The 24,754-nt window shown below is 53.2% G+C and overlaps 1 protein-coding gene and 2 pseudogenes across 1 annotated transcript in view; 2 read left to right on the top strand and 1 right to left on the bottom strand.

The window, feature by feature from the left end:
* Window positions 1-24,754, bottom strand: part of LOC146424144 (uncharacterized) — a 502,567-nt gene that overhangs the window by 258,000 nt on the left and 219,813 nt on the right. The gene's annotated exons all lie outside the window — the stretch shown is intronic.
* LOC146424151 (serine/threonine-protein kinase pim-1-like) lies at window positions 8,968-14,273 on the top strand (annotated as a pseudogene).
* LOC146424149 (uncharacterized) overlaps window positions 24,336-24,754 on the top strand; it is a 98,334-nt pseudogene continuing 97,915 nt past the window's right edge.

Here is a 24,754-nt window from a genome sequence, read left to right as displayed (position 1 = left end):
AGTTCAGAATCGGGGTGACCGGACTGCGAGGCCTTTCCCAGGCAGCGGCAGCTCGCCCTCGGGACGGCAGGTGGAAGGATAGAAAAGCTGTGCTCTTACGGGAGCTGCGGAGGTTGGAGATCAGATGGCGAAAGCAAGAAACGTATGCAATTCTGAGCTGGGTCGAAGAAGGGTTTAATGAGGGTCGGGCAGAGAGGTCAGGACGGCAGGTAGGGAGGAGCTCAAAATGGCGCTGCTCTGTGCTGTGCAGCAGCTTTTTAGGTAACAGAAAAGGGGAGAGGAAACGAGAGACAGCCAATGGGGTTCAGAGAACTCATGACTGACATAGGGTTGGTCCAATGGGGGCGCAGAGGGGGAGGGTACAAAATCCAAAAGAACCAATGTCTAACAACTTAGCTGGAGAACAAAGGAGAAACTTCTAGAACAAAACCTTATATGGAATATGGGTGGAGAGAGAAGCGGGGCCAATTGTCAAGCGTGCTGGTGCATATTAACTAATCTGGTGGCAAAGGTCCATGGGAATATTTTCTCACGTCGCCGTGACCATGAAGCTTACTCAAATCCATGACTCCTCAGGGGCTTTGCCATGGCACCCTGAACCCGAGGCATTCAACTGCGCCAGGGCCACTGCAACAGGGCACAAGTTGCATATGCAGGGTTGTGATCTGGGGCTCCTGCAGGTTCCTGGGGCTGGAGATCTCTGTGGGTTGCTGGCATGGCCACCCCAGGGCTGGGGGTCCCTGTGCATGGGGGGCTTCCACAGATGCCACTGCTGGCACTGGGCACTGCTCGTGTTCGTGGGCTGGTGCAGAGCAGTGTCCCCAAGAGCATATCTGTTACCATCAGGGAGGCGACTCTGACAGGAGCAGCCTCTGCAGCGATGCCACCAAAAAGGTAAAAAACCTTCTGCCAACCTTCCTCCTTGAGCCTTCTGGAGTCCTGGGCCGAGAGCTGGCATCAGGCTGCAGGCATGCAAAATCCCTGTCATGCTCTGAAGGCCACGACAGCCTTGAGAATTGCAGGATGTGGGGAGCAGCTTTTGGAGCTGCAGGGGCTGATGGTTAAGGCTTGGAGCCTCCAAGGGCTCTGGGCTTTGCTCCTCCCATGCATTACATTTCTGTGCCATTGTTCAAGAGACGAAAGCCACACCAGGTGATCCTGGCGCTGCCCGATTTCCTGCTGCTGGCAGCAGCCACTGGAGCCTGTGCCCGACTCGGGTGAGCCCTGGATGGGGCAGTGCAGGCCGTGCTGGGCAGGGGCCGTGGGTGCCCGGAGGTGGCTGTACGGTCAGTGCTGGCTGCTGGCACAGAGTCCCGGTTGGGTGCGATGCTGGCAGCGGCTGCGGGGCTGGGGCTGCAGGGCTGGGGCTCTGTCAGAGACTGAAATAGTTCATGCCTCAAACATTGATATAAAGTTTTGCTCATTATAACAAAAACAGCATAAAGAAGCTACAATCAAAGAAACCTCCCTGAAGATACCTGACTGGGACTTTGGACTGAGTCAAACTGCTGAGATTAGATAAAGGGAAACCCTATTGTTCAATCATCTCAGGCTGAGGGAAAGGAATGCATACACAAAGGCCAAAGCCACTAGCTGCACTAAGGATCATCCCTGGCTGAGTTTGGGGTGGGGGCAGAGCACAGCTCACAGAAGCCAGGTTGACACAAACTGGCCCAGCTGTGGAACCCCCAACCCCTCAAGCCACATCCACGAGGCTTTCACGTGAGAGGCAGCTGGGGGGGAGTCACAATCCATCACAGACCCCCCCAGAGTGCTAGGCCTTGCACCACAGGAGTGCAGGTGATGCAAGCAGAGTCTGCTGCAAGAAACTGCCCCTCCCCTGGGGGGACATGCATGGGCATTGCCCCTGGCCTGAGTGTATATTAACCCATGGCATTCTGTGCTTTTGGGGGCGACCACCACCACCAAGAAGACCGGCTGGAGAGGATCAACGCAACATCGTTGAGATCCATGGGTGGTGATATTTTCTCTTTCCCTCTTTCTGTCCCCCCCACCTCTTTTCCTACTTCTCTTTTTCTGTCTTTTCTTCTCTCTCTCTCTCATATTTTCTATCAAATAAAACCTATACTATTGATTGGCATATGGTCTCGTTTGTACCTTAATTCGGGCAGAGGTATTTCCAAAGAACCTTAATAATTGGATCATAACAGGCTCCCACAGGAGCCCGAGGGCCAACAGGTGCCCGAGCTCAGCCCCTGCCCAGGCAGCGTCCCCTCCAAGCCCGGCGCTCCCCGAGCACGGCCGGGGCAGGCACGGAGCTGCCCGGACACCCGCTGCCCACGGCAGCCGCAGCAGGGCCGGCAGCACCTCGGGGCAAAGGGGGCTCGGCCGGCGCTGGAGGCTCCGGGAGCCGAGCTGCCCCAGCTGCGAGCAACTGCAGAGCTGCCAGGCTTTGGCAATCCCCAAGTCCAGTGCCTTGCCTGGCTGGTGGAGGAGACCCATGCCTGAGGTGCCCTGCTCTTCCCAGGAGCTGCTGAGTCTCCCGGTTGGGAGGAGAAAAGGGTGTGAATGTCTCTAGAAAGGATGAAAGAAGCAGAAAGAACCAGTATTTACCTTGTAAATAAATGATGTGGTTAATTTTTATTGTTTCAGCAGAGTAAGTCCAATCATATTTGAAAAATATTTGGAACCTGGCTCCCACTTCTATCCACAGGGCTAGAGCAGACGAGAGGCAGCCTGCATTAAGGCACTAGTTATTATTGCTTTTAGTCCAGAACACTCAAAACCCCAACATCTTCCATCGATGGTTACAAGTGGGTGGGCAGATTCAGCTACCAAAGTGCAGCTAGCAGGACTGTCTGCAACACTGGTCACAGCAGAGGTAAAAATAGCTATGCTAGAGGCTCATCAGTAAATATAACAGTGAACAACCACCACCTTTAGAAACGAGCGAGTCTTTAGAGGAGTCTGGTTTGCCATGAACAGGCAGGCTGGAAAAGGTTCTCCACATTGCTGAGCAGCTCCAGCCTTATCCTACAGAGCTGTTGCACACAGAATCTGCCTCTCCCTGGGAGCCCAGCATGGGCACCCTCCACTCATCAGCCAATGGGGACTTCACCACTAGGATGAGTGAGAAGGAAATTAAAGAGCCTCCATGGAAGCAACTCTGGCATTTTACAGCAGAGGAACATATTTTTCTATCAGCTCAGCACTGTAGCTCATGAACCCATCCACAGCAGCCAGCCTTTGGCTCCCACACAGTGCCTGTCACCCTCACCAGGCTGTCCCTGCTGTTGTGCACCACACTTCCCTCCCTGATGCCCCCAAGTGCATAAAGGAGCAGCTCTGTGCTTCAAGCAGCACAAAGCAGCAGCTCCAAGCAGCTCCCAGCAGAGATGCACCTGGCCACCTTTTATCCCCCAGCAAAAACTGGCTGAGCTGCCTGAAACATTCTTCCAGGCTGGGGAGGACCACAGGCATCTCGCAGTCCACTTGGCCACATCATGCTCCCCTGATGCACTAAGAACTCCTTCCCCTGCCAGAGGAGCATGAACCATCAGCTGGGGGGGCATGGAGAGGACACCTGGCCCCACAGCACTTGTCCAGCCCTGCCACATGCTCACAGCACCAGACTCTGCTCTCGCTGCTCTGGCCTTTGCTGATCTGGAGCTCCTGTCCAGCTGCTGTCATGCTTCTCCAGCTGAGGAACGAGTTCCAGCTGCCATTGGGCATACTGCAAAACCTGCTCTTAGACATCAAAACCTCTTTTTCTTCTCCAGCCCAAGGAAGGAGTATCAAGCCATCCCTCAGTACTTTGGGATGGGCCAGGGGAGTCCTCACCGCAGAGGTGAGGGGGAGCATCCTGCCTAAGCCCCCTTTCCATCCCCTCCCACCAGGGAGAAAAGCAAAGAGAAAAGCAAGCCAAGGGCCAGGTTCCCTGTGCCCTGGCCAGGGCTGCCTTACAGTGGGTGAGCAGGAAGAGCTTCCCCAGAAAAGAGGGAGCCAGGAGTGCCCATAACAAAACTAGGTCAAGGAAGACGTCTGACCTTCCCGAAAATGGTGCTATCTTTGGACTATTCCTGACTAGTCACTTGTGGCTAGCACAGGTTTTTCCCATGAGAATATTTTTTTGTGTTTTATGAACAAAGATAAAGTTTGGATGCTGTTGTTACAGTGTCTCGAGATTTGGACAGTTCAGGCCTGGCCAATCAGGCCTAGGGGGAGGTTTCTGACTGACCAATCTGGGTGACCTCTGAAAAGTCTATATATATGTTGGAGTCAAAATAATAAAGCGCCTTTTCTATGCCACGCTGAGAATCCGGGGTTTTCCTTCTCTGCTAGCGGCTCAACAGCGACAGTCACTTGAAGCTATGGGCTCTTTGTTATTTCAGTTCTCAGCTATTCATGTTTAAAAAGTGAAGGGAACTTTGTACACAACTGGGCATTTTCTTAAATTGCTTGCAGAGTAAGGAAATGGTGCCCACGGGGCTGTCCTTGCATGGGCAGCTTTCCGAGGCAGTTGATAAGCGATCCTGTTAAAAGACTGTGTCCTATTGTTTTTAAAACCTTGTCGATTTGTTCAGATTTTAAAAGCTGGAAAAGTGTTTGTACTGGAAAGGAAAAAATAAAGTATGTCTTGCTGAGGTTTCCAGCATCAAAATGACTCATGTGGCTTCCAGAAGTGGCAGACTAGGAAAGGACTTACACTCACACCTAGGGCTCAGGGAAGGAGAAGGTAGTTGCCAGAGTGGAGAAAGAAGGAGCCCAGCAGTGCTTCTGCCTGTTTGGCTTGACTTTCTAAGCTCCCGTGAAGACAGAGTTGGGGATGCTCAGGCTGCAGGAGAGAAGGCCATGGGAAAGCCTCACTGCAGCCATGCAGGACTTGCAGGGACCACTGGGAAAGATGTGGGGAGAGGAGAAGGGGGAATGACTTTCAACTGCAAGGGGGTCAAATTAGCTTGTCTCCAAGGAAACTGGCATTTTGCACTGGGGGTTCTGAGGCACTGGCCCAGGCTGTGCACGGAGGCTGTGCATGCCTCATCCCTGGGAACATGCAAGGCCAGCTGGGAAAGCACTCTGAGCAACCTGCTCTGCTGGGAGCTTGCTCAGCTTGGAACAAGATGATCTTGAGGGTCCGTCCCAAGGAAAACCCTTCAGGGATTCAATCATTCTGTGGTTGCCATGGTCCACAGGGGTGTGGTCCTGGATCTGCTGTCATGTCACAGTTGGTGTTCCAGCTGGGACTGCCATCGCCCAGCCAAGGGCACAACACAACCAGTCGCCCTTGGGTCAGCATGTGCTTCACCCTGCTCTGAGAGCACCCCTGCAACCCTGCTTCTCACCTGTTCCCTGATACTGCCGTCAGTCCTGAACGCTCCCTGCTGCCTGGACTTTGCCATCCATCCCTGCAGGATGCTCCCATTTGTCCCAATGGAGGTACAGTGCCATTCCATGGAGGTGGACACCCCCTGAGAGCCCGGGCAGGCTGGAGCTCTGAGGGGATGCTGTGGGACAGGGACCCCACTCTGAGGTTTTGCTCGCTATGCAGGCTGTGAAAGACCATGAAGAGGAGATGGAAGTGGATAGAAAGATGGATGTAGAGGAGAGCATGGATGTGGATATAGAAGAGAATGGAGTGGAAGAGGTGGAAGTAGACGTGGAGATGGATGAAGAGATGGAGGTGGACGAGGAGATGGATGAAGATATGGAGGGGACGGAGGAAGAAATGGAGGTGGAAATGGAAGATTATGTGGAAGAGATGGATGTCGACGAGAATGATGAGGAGGAGGACATGGTCTTGGGATGAAGACCGACACAGGCAGCAGGACAGGCACGTGCTCCCCATGCCCTGCCCACAGGCACAGCGGCTCCCCTGCCGCCAGGCTGGGGCTGGGCTGGGTGGCCCTGCTCAGGGACACGGGGACCCGGGGCATCCCTGCATTCTGGTGGATTCACAAGCACCACCCCCAGCCTGCCCTGCGCTTGCTTTGGGCCACGCCAGCCCCGTCCCAGCAGCTGGGCCCAGCTCCCAGCCCCAGCCGGGCTCAGTGCTGGCGGCACAGTCCTGCTCTGCCGGCGTGTGCCAGCCTGGGGGCACAGGGAACAAACCCTCAGGGCCTGACTGCAGTGACCGTGCTGCTTGCTTTTCTTCCAGGACTGGCGGCGATCTGAGACGTGGATGCCACCAGCTGTATATATGTTTTGAAAGAGTTCTTCAGTTGTTTTTTTCTACGTAGATTTTAGATACCATTATCTTCTGTAAATACGTTCAATACGTTGCCGTTAGATAGGTTCTTATGTAAATATGTTCTATAGATTGTTGTTGTTATAAAGATTCTTACAATGTAAATATATTCTGGAGTTCATTTTTGTTGCTGCTCTTCTGTAAATAAACAATCTTTATTTTTCACACCACAGCTCTCTTTCCATTCGCTTTGGGCACATGCAGCATCTGCAGAGTTGTGGTTTCCACTTGCTCCAGGTTGCCTGGCCTGGAGGTGTGTGGGAGCGAGCGCTGTGTTGGGGGTACCTGTGCCCAGAGCGGTCCCACTCTGAGCTCCATACACACTTGGTATTTGTAGAGACAGATCCCACTGGGCTCTTTCCCATGGCATTCCATCTGGGAGCAGGGCCCAGCCTGCGTGGCCCTGCAGAGCCTCACCAATGGCACTGCACCAGGTGGCACCAGACACCAGCGCTAAGGAGCACTGGGCTGTGGGCACCCCCTGCTCCCGGGCACCCCGGAGCTGAGGGGAGCTCCCTGAGCCATCACCTGGGCATGGTTGCACGCATGCATGCATGGATGGACGAAGGCGTAGATGGAGGATAGATGGAGCTCATCATCAGGCTGAAAGCTTTGCATCACCTGCTGGGGGACCAGGGCTGCTTTGCCGGGCTCAAGCTGTTGCTTGGCTGCTCTGTGTACCCTGCTAAGGCTGGGGGACCAGGGGCTACTCATCTCCCTCCTTTCCATTGCCAGGGAACACCAACTGGAGAGCCTTGCTGTGGCTGGGAAAATGCAACATGTGCCACAACACCCTCAAGCATCACACAGCTGGGGTCTTGTGGCTTTGGAAGGACGATCAGAAAGTGATTTTCATGGAGAAGAGCATGAGCCATGAGGGATGGGGACTGCTCTGTGGGTTGCTGGGGCAATGGGTGCTGCACACAGAACAGAATGCAACATGAGGATGGCAGGCAATCCTGTGCCCAGAAATTCCCTGCTCCTGGTTATTCCATGGCAGTTTGCAACAAAGACTTTGCAATTTTGTTGCAAAACGCTGGCATCGAGCTCTGTGCTGTGGGAATCCAGCGGGCAGACATGAACTCTCAGCGGGCCATGGCCTCACCAGCGCTGGAGGAGCACGTCTTCCTGGTGGAGTCCTTTGGGCAAATCCAGCAAAGCCCCTGCTGCGAAGCCAACGGGTTCAGTTGTCGTTCTTTGGTAGGTCTGGGCTGAGGGGGAACAGCTGTGTGGGCAGGCAGGTCATTGGACAGATGTGACACCTGGTGTCCCTCAGAGTGCCTTGGATGGCACAGCCGCCCCAGAGCCTGGCAGGCTGCTTTGCAAGAGAAGAAACCTATGGTGGTGGCACCCCGAGAGCTTCTGTTGTCCCAGCATCTGCTAGCAAGTGGTGGGGCAAGGAGAGCTGGGCGGTGCAGGCAGCAGGAGGATGCCTGATGCCCAGTCTGATGCCCAGCTAGGCTCCCAAGGCAAGGTGGGTGGCAGGAATTCTTAGATCCCCTTGCACTGGTTTGGCAGAGTAGTTTGGAGACTGCTATTAATCTTGTTTGGTTTTAAAATCACATAGCAGAATGGTAATTATTCTTTCTATCAATATATATGTGTGTATATATATATGTATATTTATTTCTGAGAGCCGGGGAGTGCTGTTTTTAAATTCTTCTTTTATATGAAGGAATTTCTATCCTGACAATACACACCCTGAAGATTTGTATGACTTGTCCATCTCCTTTAACTGGGCTGCAGGGCCAGAGGTACCTCTGTGCCAGAAGTGGGGCCTCTGGCTTTTGCAGCGTCTCCTGTGCCCAGGACCCAGATATGCTTTGGGAAGATCTTTGCCCTGTGGCACCCCAGGCTGGAGGGAGCCAGTGTGGCACAGACACTGAGATGCTGTGTCCCCTTGGGCAGGGTTTGCTTTGCGCTCTGTGCTTGTGAGAGCACAGGGAGCTCTGACCTGAGTTGGGTATGGACCCATGGCCGGGCCAATGTGCCAATGAGGCTGATTTGGGTTGCATTTTAGGAACCTGGTATTTTACACTGAGTTTGCCGAGGCACTGGCCCAGGCTGTGCACGGAGGCTGTGCATGCCTCACCCCTAGGAACATCCCAAGGCCAGGTGGGACAGCACTCTGAGCAACCTGCTCTGGGGGGAGCTTGCTCAGCTTGGAACAAGATGATCTTCAGGGTCCATCCCAAGGCAAACCATTCAGGGATTCCATCATTCTGTGGTTGCCATGGTCCACAGGGTTGTGGTCCTGGATCTGCTGTCATGTCACAGTTGGTGTTCCAGCTGGGACTGCCATCGCCCAGCCAAGGGCACAACACAACCAGTCGCCCTTGTGTGAGCACGCGCTTCACCCTGCTCTGAGAGCACCCCTGCAACGCTGCTGATCACCTGTTCCCCGACAGTGCCGTCAGTCCTGAACACTCCCTGCTGCCTGGATTTTACCATCCATCCCTGTAGGATGCTCCCATTTGTCCCAATGGAGGTACAGTGCCATTCCATGGAGGTGGACACCCCTTGAGAGCCCGGGCGCGCTGGAGCTCTGAGGGGATGCTGTGGGACAGGGACACCACTCTGAGGTTTTGCTCCCTATGCAGGCTGTCAGAGACCACGAAGAGGAGATGGAAATCGATAGAAAGATGGATGAAGAGGAGACCATGGATGTAGATATAGAAGAGAATGGAGAGGAGGAGATGGAGGTTGACGTGGATGAGATAGAGGAAGAGATGGAGGTGGATGAGGATGAGATGGAGGAAGAGATGGAGGTGGAGGAGGACATGGATGAAGCGATGGAGGTGGAGGAAGAGGACATGTATGAAGATATGGAGGTGGAAATAGAAGATAGTGTTGAGGAAATGGAAGTCAACCAGAAAGATGAGGAGGAGGACATGGTCTTGGGATGAAGACCGACACAGGCAGCAGGACAGGCACGTGCTCCCCATGCCCTGCCCACAGGCACAGTGGCTCCCCTGCCCACAGGCTGGGGCTGGGCTGGGTGGCCCTGCTCAGGGACACGGGGACCCGGGGCATCCCTGCATTCTGGTGGATTCACAAGCACCACCCCCGGCCTGCCCTGAGCTTGCTTTGGGCCACGCCAGCCCCGTCCCAGCAGCTGGGCCCAGCTCCCAGCCCCAGCCGGGCTCAGTGCTGGCAGCACAGTCCTGCTCTGCCAGCGTGTGCCAGCCTGGGGGCACAGGGAACAAACGCTCAGGGCCTGACTGCAGTGACCGTGCTGCTTGCTTTTCTTCCAGGACTGACGGCGATCTCAGGCGTGGATGCCACCCATCTGTACATACGTTCTGAGAATGTTCTTCAGTTGTTTTATCTACGTAGATTTTAGATAGTGTTATCCTCTGTAAATACGTTTTATATTTTGTTGTTAGATAGGTTCCTATGTAAATATGTTCTATAGATTGTTGTTGTTATAAAGATTCTTACATTTTAAATACATGATGGAGTCCATTTTTGTTGCTTCAGCAGAGTAAGTCCAATCACATTTGAAAAGGACTTGGAGCCTGGCTCCCAGTTCTATCCACAGGGCTAGAGCAGACGAGAGGCAGCCTGCATTAAGGCACTAGTTATTATTGCTTTTAGTCCAGAACACTCAAAACCCCAATATCTTCCATCGATGGTTACAAGTTCCTGGGCAGTTTCAGCTGCCAAAGTGCAGCTAGCGGGACTGTCTGCAACACTGGTCATAGCAGAGGTAAATATAGCTATGCTAGAGGCTCGTCAATAAATATAACAGTGAACAACCACCACCTTTAGAAACAAGCCAGGCTTTAGAGGACTCTGGTTTGCCATGAACAGGCAGGCTGGAAAAGGTTCTCCACATTGCTGAGCAGCTCCAGCCTTGTCCCACAGAGCTGTTGCACACAGAATCTGCCTCTCCCTGGGAGCCCAGCATGGGCACCCTCCACTCATCAGCCAATGGGGACTTCACCACTAGGATGAGTGAGGAGGAAATTAAAGAGCCTCCATCCAAGCAACTCTGGCATTTTACAGCAGAGGAACATATTTTTCTATCAGCTCAGCGTTGTAGCTCATTAACCCATCCACAGCAGCCAGCCTTTGGCTCCCACACAGTGCCTGTCACCCTCACCAGGCTGTCCCTGCTCTTGTGCACCACACTTCCCTCCCTGATCCCCCCAAGTACATAAAGGAGCAGCTCTGTGCTCCAAGCAGCACAAAGCAGCAGCAGCAACTCCCAGCAGAGATGCACCTGGCCACCTTTTCTCCCCCAGCAAAAACTGCCTGAGCTGCCTGAAACATGCTTCCAGGCTGGGGAGGACCACAGGCATCTTGCAGTTCACTTGGCCACATCATGCTCCCCGATGCACTAAGAACTCCTTCCCCTGCCAGAGGAGCATGAACCATCAGCTGGGGGGGCATGGAGAGGACACCTGGCCCCACAGCACTTGCCCAGCCCTGCCACATGCTCACAGCACCAGACTCCTCCCTCACTGCTCTGGCCTTTGCTGATCTGGAGCTACTCTCCAGCTGCTGACATGCTTCTCCAGCTGAGGAACGAGCTCCAGCTGCCATTGGGCATACTGCAAAACCTGCTCTTAGACATCAAAATCTCTTTTTCTTCTCCAGCCCAAGGAAGGAGTATCAAGCCAACCCTCAGTACTTTGGGATGGGCCAGGGGAGTCCTCACCGCGCAGGTGAGGGGGAGCATCCTGCCTATGCCCCCTTTCCATCCCCTCCCACCAGGGAGAAAAGCAAAGAGAAAAGCAAGCCAAGGGCCAGGTTCCCTCTGCCTTGACCAGGGCTGCCTTAGAGTGGCTGAGCAGGAAGAGCTTCCCCGGAAAGGAGGGAGCCAGGAGTGCCCATAACAAAACTTGGACAAGGAAGACGTCTGACTTTCCTGAAAACTTTTATGCTTCTCTTTCCATGTTGCAACACTTCTCCATGCCATTAATTGCAAATGGACCTCACCTCTAAGATCTATGACTTAGCAAGTTTTAGACTCTCTGAAAAACCATGAGTTACACACAGTTTGTCTTCCCTTGTTTTGCTTGGAAAACAATGCTAGAGACATAATTGCAGTGCTTGGGTGAGGCACGAATTCTAGAGTCAGGGAATGTGCTCCACTAGTGTTTGACCCTCAGCAGGGACAACGCACAGAGCAGCCAAGGGGATTGCTGTGCCACCGTGCAGCAGTCAAGCCTCTGGACCTGGGCTGAACACGTCAAAGTTCCCGTGTTTGGACAGACTCAGGGGCTGCCCCCGGGGGCGCGCGGGGCTCGGCCGTGGGGCGCGCGGGGGCGAGCGGGGAACGGACAAACGGCCACTCGGACATATGGTCACTGGGACTAACGGCCCCGGAGCTTCAGTTGCAGCGGCGGCAGCGACGGCAGTGGCAGCAGCGGCGGCAGCGAAAGAAGAGACTCTACGACTCTCTCCGTCCCTTTCCCCTGCTCCTCCTCTCCCTCTCCCCCTGTCCCTCAGCGTCTCCCGCTGTCCCTTTCCCTGTGTCCCCTCCTTTCCCGGTGTCCCTCTCCCCCTGACAGCCTGGGCCATGCCCCAGGCTCGCCCCCGGCCCCGGCCGGGGCTGCCCCCTCCCCGCCCCTGGGCCTCCCGCCGCGCTCTCGCCTCCGCCCGGCTCTGGCGAGCCTGGCTATGGCGCTGCTGGGCGGGCATCAGTGGCTGGGGCTGGGGCGGCATCGCCACCCTTTGGCTCCGCCTGTCCCGAGCCTGGCCCCGGCTGTCCCGACGCAGAGTCCGGTGCCGACCCCAACCCCAGCCCCAGCCCCAGCCCCGAACCCGATCCCAGCTCCGGCCCCTTCCGGGGCCCGCGGAGGACACACGCGGCTCGGCCGCTCCCGCCGCCTCCGCTGCGCCTTCCCCGGCCCGAGCTCCGCCGCTCGGCAGTCCGGCCGCCGGCCCCGAGCCGCCCGTGCCCCGTTCAGAGGGGGATGCCCGGCCCGGGGCGGCTGAGAGGCGGTCGGGGGCCGTGTGTGGCCCCGGGCCGAGCGCTGACGGCCGCGTGTCGCCCGCAGGGAAGGCGCAGGAGGCCCTGCAGGAGCGATACCGGCTGGGTGAGCTGCTGGGGACAGGCGGGTTCGGCAGCGTCTACGCGGGGACGCGGCTAGCGGACGGCGCCCCGGTGAGTGGCTAGCGGAGGAGGAGGAGGAGGAGGAGGAGGAGGAGGAGGAGGAGAAGGGTGGGGCTCGGCAGGGCGGGCGGAGGACGAGGAGGAGAGCGGGCAGCGAGCTGAGCCTGCTGCTCCTTTGGCTTGCAGGTGGCCATCAAAAGTGTGTCACGGAACCGCATCCGTCATTGGGGCGAGCTGGTGAGTGCGCGGGGCCAGCGGCAGAACCCGGGGCATGCCGGGCGGGGATAAGCCTGGGCCCGTCAGGGTGGAAACGGCCAGGAGTCCTGGAGGGAGAGCGGGCGAGGGGTGAGCGGGGGAGGCAGATCATCCCGGGCTGGGTGAGGGGTTCCAGAGCCCCGACACAGCTTCAGCCCCACTGATGGCATCGTGGTCCTCCCGCAGCCCGATGGCACCAGAGCACCCCTGGAGATCGTGCTGCTGGACAAAGTGTCCACTGGGTTCCATGGCATCGTCCAGCTCCTGGAGTGGGTTGAGCTCCCCAACGACTACCTGTTGGTGCTGGAGCGCCCGGAGCGGTGTCAGGACCTCTGGGATTTCCTGGCAGAGCGGAGGTTCCTGCCGGAGGAGGAGGCACGGGGGATGTTCCGCCAGGTGCTGGAAGCCGTGCGGCACTGCACCAGCTGCGGGGTGCTGCACAGGGACATTAAACCACAGAACATCCTCATCGACCTGTGCACCGGACAGGCCAAGTTGATTGACTTTGGCTGTGGCACCTTCCTCCAAGACACAGCCTACACCCAATTTGCAGGTGAGGCCTCCCAGGGGATGCTCCTGGGCATCTCATGGCCCAGCTTGGGTGTAGCACCAGGGCCTCCTCTCTTGCTGCCAGGCATGGGATTAACTCTTCAGCAAAGTTACTTTTGGGTGGGGGTAGAAGGGGGGCAGCTTGCAGCCCTGTTGAGCACCTTCACTCCCACTGTGCCCTGGGCTGGGGCTGGGGCAGCCAGTCCAACAAAAACCCCAATGAGTGTAGCAGTGAGGGGGGTCAGACCCCATGCCCCAGCCAGTTTGGTGTGCAGGTGAGGAAGGACTTGGACTGCTCCAGTCCCCTTGTTTGCCTTGGCTTGTAATTGTTATTTGGGGGCAATGCAGGGAGGGATGAGAGTGGTTTTTCCTACCACTGGGAATGGTTTTATTTTGCATGTCATGATTGGACCTCCCCAGGGCTTCTGCTGCCTCATTCCAACCCCAGTGGCTTCTTTTCCAACCCCAAGTTTGTCCATGAGTAACAGGTTCTGGCGAGAGGGCAGCAGGTCACCCTGTGTTCCCCTGGTGCAGCCCCCACATGCCCAGGGATGCTGGGGCGAGGCTCTGGGAGCAGCAGCATCCCCTGATGAACTCCATCTGTATTCCACAGGAACCCTGTCCTACAGCCCACCAGAATGGACCCAGCTCAGATGCTACCACGGCGAGGCAGCAACGATCTGGTCCCTGGGCCTCCTGCTGTACCACCTGGTCGTTGGGAAGCACCCATTCAGGAGGGGCCGGAAGATCATCTGGGGGCGGATCTTGTTCCCACGACGGCTTTCTCAAGGTGGATCCTCATCTCTGTGGCACAGGGGGAATAGCAGTGTTGGGAGAGAGCAGCAGGCTCATGAGCATCCCGCTCTGGCAGCTGCTGAGGAGGAGGCACATGTCCTGCTCTCCTCCAAAACAGAGAATCCATGGGGAAGTTTAGGCACAGCTCTGAGCACACCCAGCATGGCCTGGGCACGGGAATGGGGAGGGGGCACATCGGACAGGACCCTTCTCCAACGGACTGGCATTTTCTGGTTTCTCTTCACAGAGTGCCAAGATGTTATTAAGAGGTGTCTGTCCATGCAACCGTTGGACAGGCCATCGCTGGAAGACCTCTTGAATGATCCCTGGATGCAGGATGTTCATGTGCCCTAGAAGAAGGAAGAGATCCACATGCACAGTTTGATCCAGGGGCCTGGCAGGTAACAGTTCCACACATCTCTTGGCAATAAGAAGCAAAGAAAACCAGACTTTTTTTGACCTGCTTGTAGCTCTGAGCAGGGATTATCAGAAGGGAACTTGCAGCTCTTGTGCTGGAGCTGAGCTGGAGATCTGCTCTGGCAAGCACTGGTGGCCACCATCCACCCTGGTTTGGGTTGTCTGGTTCATTGTTGTCTGGGGCCCTGGGCAGAACACTGACAGCCTGGTGTGGCCCCCAGGGAAGGAGCAGGAGCCCCTGGAGAAGCTGTACCAGGTGGAGCTACTGCTGGAGACACCAAGGAGGACCTCAAGGATGACAACCTCTTCCTTGACCTGGCGATGTGCAAGCTGAAGATGATCGACTTAAATTCTGGCACCTTCTTCTCTTTGGTAGGGCTTTGGGGGATAGTCTGGGGTGGTAATGAAATGGGAGTTGGGTCCTGGCCCTGCCAACAGCCCCCAGCACCCACTGTGCTGGGGCTGGAGCTGGGGGCAGCCACCCAGACCAAAACAAACCCCCATGGGGGGAGCAGAGGTTCAACTGCAGAAGCTGTGCAGTGGCTGGTTTGTTTGGCAGGGGAGGAAGGGCTTGGGCTGCTCCACTGCCCTCATTTGCCCTGGGTTACCATTATTTTATGAAAGCAATGAAGGGGGAAGGGAGAAAGCGTTGGTTTCCCTCAGCCATGAGTGGGTTTTTCCCTGGCATGGAGGGGTCAGTCCTTCCCTGAGCTCCTGATGGTGATAACGTAACTTTTTTCTTGTTTCCACTTTTTGTTTGTAATCGCAATAATTTGCTCTTTGGTTTTTAAAGGAAGAGCTCTCCCTGGTGTCTGGTCTGGATGGGGCAGTGCTGGGACCAGCTGTGGAATGGCTCAGATGTTCCCTCGGAGAAGGGTGAGGACATCCTTTGGGAGAAGCTTTTCTTCCAGCAGCAGATGCCGTGAGGTGGATCCCCATCTTCTCGGCAGGGGTGGGATGAGGGCTCTGGGGAGATGGCAGCGAGCACAGGAGCATCCTGCTCTGGGCAGCTGCTGAGGAGGTGGATCTGCCATGGCTGGCTGGAGGCTGGGCACATGTCCTGCCCTCCTGCTCTCCTCCCAAAGGCAGCAATGATGGGGAGGTTTGGGCACAGCTCTGAGCTCAGCCAGCATGGCCTGGGCACTGTGGACAGTTGGGACAAGGGGAACACTCCTTCCAGCAGGGCTCTGTGGATGCTGAGGCTGCTCTGGGCTCTGCCAGGGCTCTGCTGGGGCTCAGCCCTGGGCACGGCTGGGTCTGCTCTGCCCTCCCATTGCTCTGACAGCTTTGCATCAGACGAGCCTGTTCTGAGCACACCGACAGAGCTTTCTGCTTGTGCAGGTGAGTGAGACTTTCCTGCAGGCCCAGAGATTGCAGTGAGGGATACACATCCAATTGGGAAGAACCCAAACACTCCACAGTCCCAGCAGAACGCCTGTATCTCCACAGGATGTTTTGTCTGTCCCACTCTTCATTCTTTTTTGGTTTGAATTGTGCAATTGCACTTTTTTCCTCCTCTAGAAGTGCCACAAGTGGGCCAAACCTGGCGAGTGGGCTGTTGTTCCTAAGGCAGTGCAGTGGAGTTGATGGATGAAGAATTGCCCTTCTCCACTTCCAAACCAGAGCAAAAAGCTGTAAGTGGGACTTTGCATCTTTATGAAACCACTGACAATTTCAGAGGGAATGTACAGCTCATTCACAGGGTGAGAAGGAAGGGCATCTTTTTAATGAGATGGGGATCAGCAGAATTTCGATTCCCAGTCCTGCTTGGAGATGGCAGGGCAAAAAGCAATTTCTTACTGCTTCAACCAGAATTTAAAATAACTTAATATTGGAAACAAACCCAAAAATCTGTTAAAAAAGGCTGCTGAGGGTCAGTAAGATAGATCCATGCTATCAGCACATTGGCAAAGTAAATAACTGAGTTCTCTTTTACAAAAGATCAGTTACTTCTTAATCCAAAGTTACAGAAGATTTTACACTACACACTTGAGGTTTGTTTTTATCTTTCACATTTCACCTAGGTTTTTTTTCTTTTCTCCATTTTTTTTCTAAAACAGAAAACATGTGCTGAGAAAGAAATGTCCTTTGCTCCTGAATCTCATGTGAAGCAGTTCACTTCCTGCTGCCCCGGGGCTTGGGGCACTGTCAGCACCTCCTGCTTCAGCCACTGCTTCTGCTGGCATTGAGAGCAACAACCAAATTGTGGCTGATCCTGAGGGAGCAGCAGCAGTGCCTGGAGCTGATCCCTGAGTCTGGGGCAGGGCTGGACAAATGACCCACAGCAGCAGCAGCAGCAGCAGCAGCAGCAGCAGCAGCAGCAAATGGAGCTGACTTTGAGCACAGCCCCTGCCACTCTTGCCTCCTGTTTGCAGTGGTGTCACAGCAGCCTGAGGCACCTGGCAGCCCTCAGTGCCAGCAGGGACTTGAGATGGCAGGCCCTGGGCTCCTGCAGGTTGTGCAAGGAATGGAGCTGGGGACTCCCTGTCCATATGGAGCTTGCAGATGGAAAAGGCTGCTGTGCCCAGGGAGCTCCAAGGGCAGAGAAATGAGGATCTCGAGCACTTGATCTGGGCCAGTTCCACAGTCCTGGGCAGCAGCCACCGAGCAGAGGGGGAACAGAGGGCACAGCAAGAGGGACAAAAGCAGTCAAGTGCCGCGACTGGAGAGAGCCAGACCTGGCAGAAGGAACAGCTGCTTCATTGCACTCCTGAAGAAAGCTCTTGGCTGTTTAGGAGCACTGAAAGACCTGAAGGGCAGAGAGGAGTTAACACCAAGCAATGCTCCTGTTTTCACACCCTCCCCTCTCAGTGTCCCAGAAGGAATTGGATGAACTGTATTCTTCTCCCTGAGTCGTCTCATGCACCATGAGCAGCTTAACACCAGGAGCTAAAGGGCCTGAAGCCTTAGGCCTCAAGAGCTGACCAAGAGGGAACTTTCTGAGCAAATTAATGCTGCTAACATGGACCAAACTGAATGCAGTAGGTAGAATTCTGGAATTATCAAATCCTTTCTGTTGGAAAAGACCTCTGAGCTCATCAAGCCCAGCCGTTCACCCAGCACTCTCAGCCCAGCACAAAACCACATCCCTGAAGTGCCAAGGCCTGAACAAGAGGCCTGACTGAGGCCTGAACAACAGGCCCTGAGCCAAAGGTGACCTCTCCTTGAACCTTCCACCCAAAGGTTATCTTTGTATCCACTCATCAACAAAATATGCATGACCATTAGCACTGTGATAGATGTATCCACTCATTAGTGAAACATTGACTTTTCTGTATTTAGAAGCTAAACAAGGTCATGAAATCCAACATCTGGCCTGGTTTGGGGGTGTATGGTCAAAGTCAACTCCCTTGGTTCCTCCTTGAGCCCTGGCCAGGCTTTGGGAGAAACCAAACAGCAGAATGAATCCAGATGTTCCTGCACTGGAAGTGCTGTCAGTTTGTTTGTTCAGCACTCTCCAAGCTGAGGTTGGAAGCCTCACCTGTGGCTGGACACAGCTGCAGGAATTCCCAGTGTCCAGAGTGGCTCTGCAGCCCTTGGCTGTGACAGCTTCCCCAGCTGATGTGTGGGTCTGGGTGATGGTAAAGTCTGAGGGTAACTGGTGATGGATCTTTCTAAATCATTACAGGCAATCTTTGGTAGGAATGATTGGGTGCATTGCTGAGCTTCTCCTGTTATGATTCTTTGCTGCTTTGAACTATAGGAAATTGCACTGATTCCTTCAGTTGGTGTCTGTGTCTTTGGTGCTGGCCCTGCCCACTGGCAAAACAAAATTGGCATAGTCTGTCTAGATCACAGCAAAATGTCACTTTTTAAATATAAATGCAAGGAATCATTCCCATCCAAGATTCCTGCTTGGGAAGACCTTCCCTATAGTTCTCTGGCTCTGGAGTGGGCTGAGGTCAGAGCACCATGTGAGCAATGGGGAAGTCAGCTAAGAGAATCTGATCTGCTGGATGTATTAAAATGCATCCAAAATTGCATACAGAAAAAGGAAAAGTTCTTGTGAGTTTGGGAAGATGAGGATAAATTTTGTTAACAGTATATTGTAAAAAGCACCAACAGAAGGAACAATTGTTTTTGGAATGCTCCCACATGGAGCAACAGAAGTTTTTAATCTTGAGCTCAGATTTCCTTGTGCAAGTGAAATAATATAATAAATAAATAAATATATATATAAAATAAAACTTATATGTAAAAATATAATTAAAATATGTATGTGTATATATATATATGTATATATATATATATAAACTAAATAATAATGTGAAATAATGCTGACAATAATAATTTGTTACCTTTTGCTGCTCAGGGATGTAACACTAAATACCCTACAGAAAATGTTTGGCCAGGACCTGAACGTCAGTGGGAAAATTGGCGAGTTTGTGTATAATGAATAAAGGAGGATGGGATGAAATTGGCTATTTTCATAGGGTTTTCTGATATTGTGATATGGAATGCTTTGTCTGTTACTGTGAGAAATAAAGTGATTAAGGCTGCTGGGTTTTTCATATACCAATCTATCCACAAGCTGTAGGATTTGTGGAATGGATGGAGGGTTTGTTAAAAAAGCAGATGAAAAAAACAGGAGATGAAAACCTGTCCTGATGGAGAACCCCTTAGATGTCCACTCCAGGAGCTGCATGGCTGGATCTTTATGCATTAGATTTAATGAGGATAAATCAGAAGCAAATGAGAGTTATCAATACCAAAACAGGAATTCGGATCCTCCAGGACACTTTGGTTTGATAACTGCTCACTGGAGCTTGGCTTTGAAAAGTGTTCATGTCATGGGAGGAGAAATTGATACAGATTATCGAGGAGAAATTCAAGTACTTCTATTAAACAATAGTGAACAACATTGGATTATGCAACCCCATGACAGGGTAGGATGATTATTGATATTGTCGTTTTTAAAACAATTGTGAAAAAAGGAGATCTACTGCAAATCTCTACTGCTTGTGGAGATAAAGGGTTTGGATCCAGCAGTCCTAATGATGCAGCCAAGGTGTGGGTCCAGAGGCCAATTGGCCCTCCTCAGCCAGCTGAAGGAACAGCTCTGGGGAAATTAAAACACTGTTTGAATCCTGAAACCTGGGCAAGAGCAATGGGAATATGTCCCTGCAGCCAAGTGTTCTATGGGAGAACAAGCAGATGTTATAGGATGCTGTTTCACAGATCCTGCCAGACCAAATCTCCCTGTTTGCCCCAACGTTCCCTTTGGAAAATGCTCTGATCCACAGGGCTCCATGTGAAGGCTGATGTGACCCTGAGTGCCTTCCACACGAATTCCAGCCAGGAGCTTGGAGCACCTCAAGGACTGGGACCTGGCAGCTCTCCAGCCGAAGGGGAAAGGACCCACCAAGCCTTGTTACCCACAGACACCACGGTGAAGCTGAACAGCAAAGGACCTTGGGGCATTATTCTGGAATTAAAAAGGAGCCAGCTCCATGGACAATGGAATTATTGTTCCTAACCTGAATGAGACTGAGGAAAAAGAATTAATAACCTTGTCACTAAAGTACTGCTTATGTCTGTAAATTGTATCTTGATAGTCAACCAGAATCTTTGTTTGCCAGAAACACCTCTGGAGTTTCACCAAGGAATTAGTCATGAAAATTCTTATGAAAATGTAAAGATCAAAACAGCCAAAATACTCAGTGTAACTAACGGCTGCATATGTTCTCAACTAATGTTGGAAGGATCAGGATTCGCTTGGAGGGCCCACGCTACAGGGTGGCAGAACTCTCTCAATGGACTCTGACTCATGCACAGTCATTGCAGTGTGTGTACTTGGTGTGTTATAATTCCATGTTACAGTTTTTGTGACACTTTGTGCTGGAAAAGGGAGCACTGAGACTTGTCTGAAAAGAAACACAGTCTCAAGAAAAAAGAGACATTTCATGAAAAAAAGAGAATAGCAACTAATTAGTCATGTTTTGAAAGTAATGTTAATTATAGCTCTGAGTAATGAACTTGAACAGCACTAAATTGAAGAACAAGAGGCGATGCCTTTACGCCTAACACCTAAATCTAAGACTATTACTGAAAGAATTGTTATGAAGGTTGTAGTTCATCTGTAGCTCAAAGGACCCATTGAAGTATTAAGGCCTGAACAACAGGCCCTGGGCCAAAGCTGACCTCTTGATTAACCTTCCAAACAAAGGTTATATTTGTATCTGCTCATTAACAAAACATTATTAGCAATATGATCTATGTATCTGTGCATTGGGAAAACCTGTATTTAGAGACCAGACAAAGCCACATCTGTCTTTGTTGGGGCTGCAGTATGAAAGAAAACTGCCTTGGTTCCTCCTTGAGCTCTGGCCAGGCTTTGGGAGAAACCAGTCTGGAGAATGAAACCACATGTTGCTGCACTAGAAGTGCTGTCAGTTAGTTTGTTCAGCACTCTCCAAGCTGGGCCATCTCACAGTGAGGTTGGAAGCCTCACCTGTGGCTGGACACAGCTGCAGGAATTCCCAGTGTCCAGAGTGGCTCTGCAGCCCTTGGCTGTGACAGCTTCCCCAGCTGATGTGTGGGTCTGGGTGATGGTAAAGTCTGAGGGTAACTGATGATGGATCTTTCTAAATCGTTACAGGCAATCTTTGGTAGGAATGATTGGGTTCATTACTGAGCTTATCCTTTTGTAATTCTTTGGTAATTATTTGTGCATTGCTGACCTTATCCTTTTGTAATTCTTTGCAGTTTTGTGTTATAATAAATTACACTGTTCCCTCAGCTGGTGTGTCTGTCTTTGGTACTGACACTGCCCAGCAGCAAAACAGACACTGAGGGCCCATAGAACCAAAGGTGCATTGTGACACTGCAGGGCCTTGTGTAACCCAGGGGACCATGGTGACACTGTGGGGCTTAAAGGAACCAAAGTGCCATTGTGACACTGCGGGGCCCCATGAAGATAAGGAGACCATTGTGACATTGCAAGGCCTCATGGAACCAAGGGGCCATTGTGACATCATGGGGACCTAACCAGCCAAGGGACACTGTGACACTGTGGAGCACCATGGAACCAAGGAGAGCTTTGTGACATTTCAGGGCTTCGTGCAACCAAGGTTCCACTGTGATACTGCAGAACCAAGGAGACCTTTCTGGGGTCCTTCAGGGCCCCATAGAAACAAGGGCCATTGTGACACTGTGGGGCATCATGGAACCAAGGGCCATTGTGACACTGCAGGGCCTTCTGGAACCATGGAGACCATTTGGACACTTCAGGGCCTCATGGAATCGAGGGGCCATTGTGACACTCTGGGGGCCCATGCAATAAGGGAGATCATTGTGACACTCTGGGGCTCCATGGAAACCATTGTGACACTGTAGGGACTTGTATAAGCAAGGGTCCATTGTTTTCCTCTCCCTGGCACTGCCCAGTCCAGCCTCTCTCTACCTCTGCCCCAGCCCAGCAGAGCAGCCCAGTCCTATCTGGCCCTGCAGTGAGAATGGGAAGCAATGGAGGTCAGGGACAGTGACTCTGTGTCTGGAATGCTCAGGATATCCTCAGCTCTGGCATCTCCTGCAGCCCCAGGACAGCCCCGCTGCCCAGGACAGCAGCAGAGAGTTTGCCCCGGGGCTCCTCAGGCAGCTCCTGCTGCCCCAGCTCTTGCCAGGACTCCTGTGCACACACACAAGGGCTCCTGCTCTTCTCCTGGCCCATGCCAGCTGCCCACAGAGCCTTTCCCAGGGGATCATGGCTGTGCTGGCCTGAGCAGCCATTGCTGCAGCCCCTGCCCTGCTCCCCACAGCCCCACAGAGCTGGGGGTGCTGCTCTGCAGAGCACGGGGGCTGTGCTGCCCGGGGCCATGGGCTGCCTCTGCTGGGCTCTGCTGCTCCAGCTGGGACACACAGGCAGCTGATGGTGCTCCCTGCACTCACCCCTCCCACACGAGCTCTGCTGGGGCCATGGAGGCTGCTCAGAGCTGCCTGCCTTGTTCCAGGCCCGCCAGATGGCCTTGGGGCTGCCCTGGATCCTCCTCTGGAAGTTCCCTGAGGGTCAGAGGAGGCACTGCCCAGACTCCTTTTCCTGTCCCTGCTGTGTCCCCTGGGGCTGCAGAGCTCTCATGGGTCACAGCAGACATTCAGTCCTTTATCTCTGGGTGACTCTGATGCCTGGAACAGGCTACCTGAAACAGAGGCCAAAACAATTAGGTCTATAAAAAGTGGACAAATTTATTCAAGGCCTTCAAGGTACATTTGGGCAAGCAAAGTCTCCCTCAGGGACTACACCCAAAATGGACACCAGGTCATGAGCTCTTTACCTTTTATAAGTTTTGTCTTATTAGCATATTGGTCCCTAATTCTCCAATCACACCTTCAAGCAATGACACTGACCACCCCAGGACCTGCTCCCCCCTTTCCACTGTTCTTTAGATATTTTCTGGCCCTAGGGTAATGAATATGTCCTTGGAGAGGTCTTATGATTTCCTGTGAAGAAATATTCAGGGATCCCTTAGAGAGCTCTGTTCTTCTTAATTTGCTTCACTGGGTTCTTCTTCTACTTTTACATGTTTATAATTTGAAAATTATAAAATATATGTTGCCTTTTGGAGAGGTCAATCCAACTAGTTTTCCATTCTGACTTTCAAGAAATTTCAGTGTCAGAGTTTGTGAATGACAGGAAATTCACTGTCATTCAAATATCCTGAAGAATTAATTGTTAAATTAATACTGGCGGGTGTGACATGCAGCCTCATTCAGAGTCATCATTGGTAGATGGCACACATTAAATCCTGATATTGAAAGATTTTAGGTTCCCACTATTAGATTTTAGAGGAATCTCCCATTCCCGAGTTGTGACAAAATTCTAACACATGTTAGAACATGAAATGTTATCATTTGGATCTCTAAGCAGGATGGTCTTGACTTCTCCATGCTGATGTGAAATGTTTCACAGTAGTTTACAGAACCAGAGAATTGTGGAAGCCCAGAATGGTTTGGGTGGGGAGGGACCTTGAAGCCTATCCAGTGCCACCCCTTGCCATGGGCAGGGACACCTTCCACTATCCCAGGCTGCTCCAAGCCCCAGAGTCCAACCTGGCCTTGGACACTTGCAGGGATCCAGGGGCAGCCACAGCTTGTCTGGGCACCCTGGGCCAGGGCCTCCCCACCCTCCCAGGGAACAAGTCCTTCCCAAGAGCCCATCCAAACCCTCCGAAATGGGAGTATTCACCATCACTTCCTCTTGCAATTTCCCAGTTTCAAATGGAGTTATGTGAACATTTTGGCCATTTTTGAAATTTATTCCAACAGCTCGTCTCTGGAGTTCTTTTTTTGCCTCCTGAACCGTGGGAGTTCTCCTCTGTTTTATTCTGCATTCTTAAGGGACAAATGATGGAATTCTCAACTATGGTGGAAGGAAAACCTTTTTCCCAATGAGCCCAGTATTTGCACACCACAGTTCTTGACCCTAAACTTGGGGTTCCATGTGCAAGAGCCTCTGCATTTTTCAGTGGGGCCTCTATCCTGATTTGAGAAGGGAATTCTCTGCTGAGTGTGCAATTATCAGTGTTAATAGACACCAAAAAACGATTTTTTGGACAGAAAAAGGATTTTTTGGAACAGTTTCCACAAGCGTTTCTACCTTCTAATTATTTACAAACAAATTTCAGCCTGCAGCGATGCCTTCTAGAGCTTTACAGCTGTGCATAATGTGCAAACCCAGTTTTTTAAAGCTGTGGCACATGCACTGATTGCTTTTGCAGTCCCTGATGTGTCCCTGCGAGAGGCTGTGTGACAGCTCTGTCACCGCCCTCTTTGCACACTGCTGTCCCAGCCGGTTTGCAGCTGGTTCTGAGCCCCCCTAGCCCGCCGCTGTCCTGGGGCTGCCGGGGAGTGGCCCGTGGGGACAGCAGCGCCTTGCAGGCTCCTTTGTGACGTGTGGCTGCGTGTGCCCAGAGCCCATTGTGACACCTGGGGACACGGCGTGAGCAGGAGGCTATAAAAGGGCACCAAATGGCTGGGGGTGCTCACTGCCAGGGGAGCAGCTCCGTCTGGAGACAGCATCTCCCCGGGCTAGGGTAGCATCGGAGCGACTCCAAGATGTCCACGGACAAGGAGATGAGCACCGGCGTGCAGCCCAAGAAGAAGTGGCTGATGTTTGGCAGAAGGCAGAAGGTGAGGGATGGGCTAGCAGGCAGCTGCCTCGGGGCTCGGGGCGGGCTTGCGGGCACGGAGGGAGCTGCTGTGCCAGGGGGGCCGTTTGCACCGCAGAGGGCCAGCTGGTCCTCATCCTTCTCCTGCTCCGTGCAGCTGTCCGACTGCGAGTCACGGGCAGCCCCGCAGGAAGCTGAGGAGCACCGTGACTCCTGTGCTGCCTCTGTGGCGCAGGCGGCAGCAGCAGAGAGCCAGGCAGCCCCGCACAGCCCCAGGGGCCGCGGCCAGGCTCTGCTGCGCTCGCTGCGGCGCGGCTCCCGTGCCATCCTGAGCGGGATGGCGGCTGTGATCCGGCGACGCGGCCA

Source organism: Lichenostomus cassidix, unplaced genomic scaffold, assembly GCF_008360975.1.
Source record: "Lichenostomus cassidix isolate B80296 unplaced genomic scaffold, HeHo_3.0 HiC_scaffold_42, whole genome shotgun sequence".
Classification (NCBI taxonomy): domain Eukaryota; kingdom Metazoa; phylum Chordata; class Aves; order Passeriformes; family Meliphagidae; genus Lichenostomus; species Lichenostomus cassidix.
Note: the sequence above shows the minus strand (reverse complement) of the source record. Positions and strands in the feature narration are given on the sequence as shown.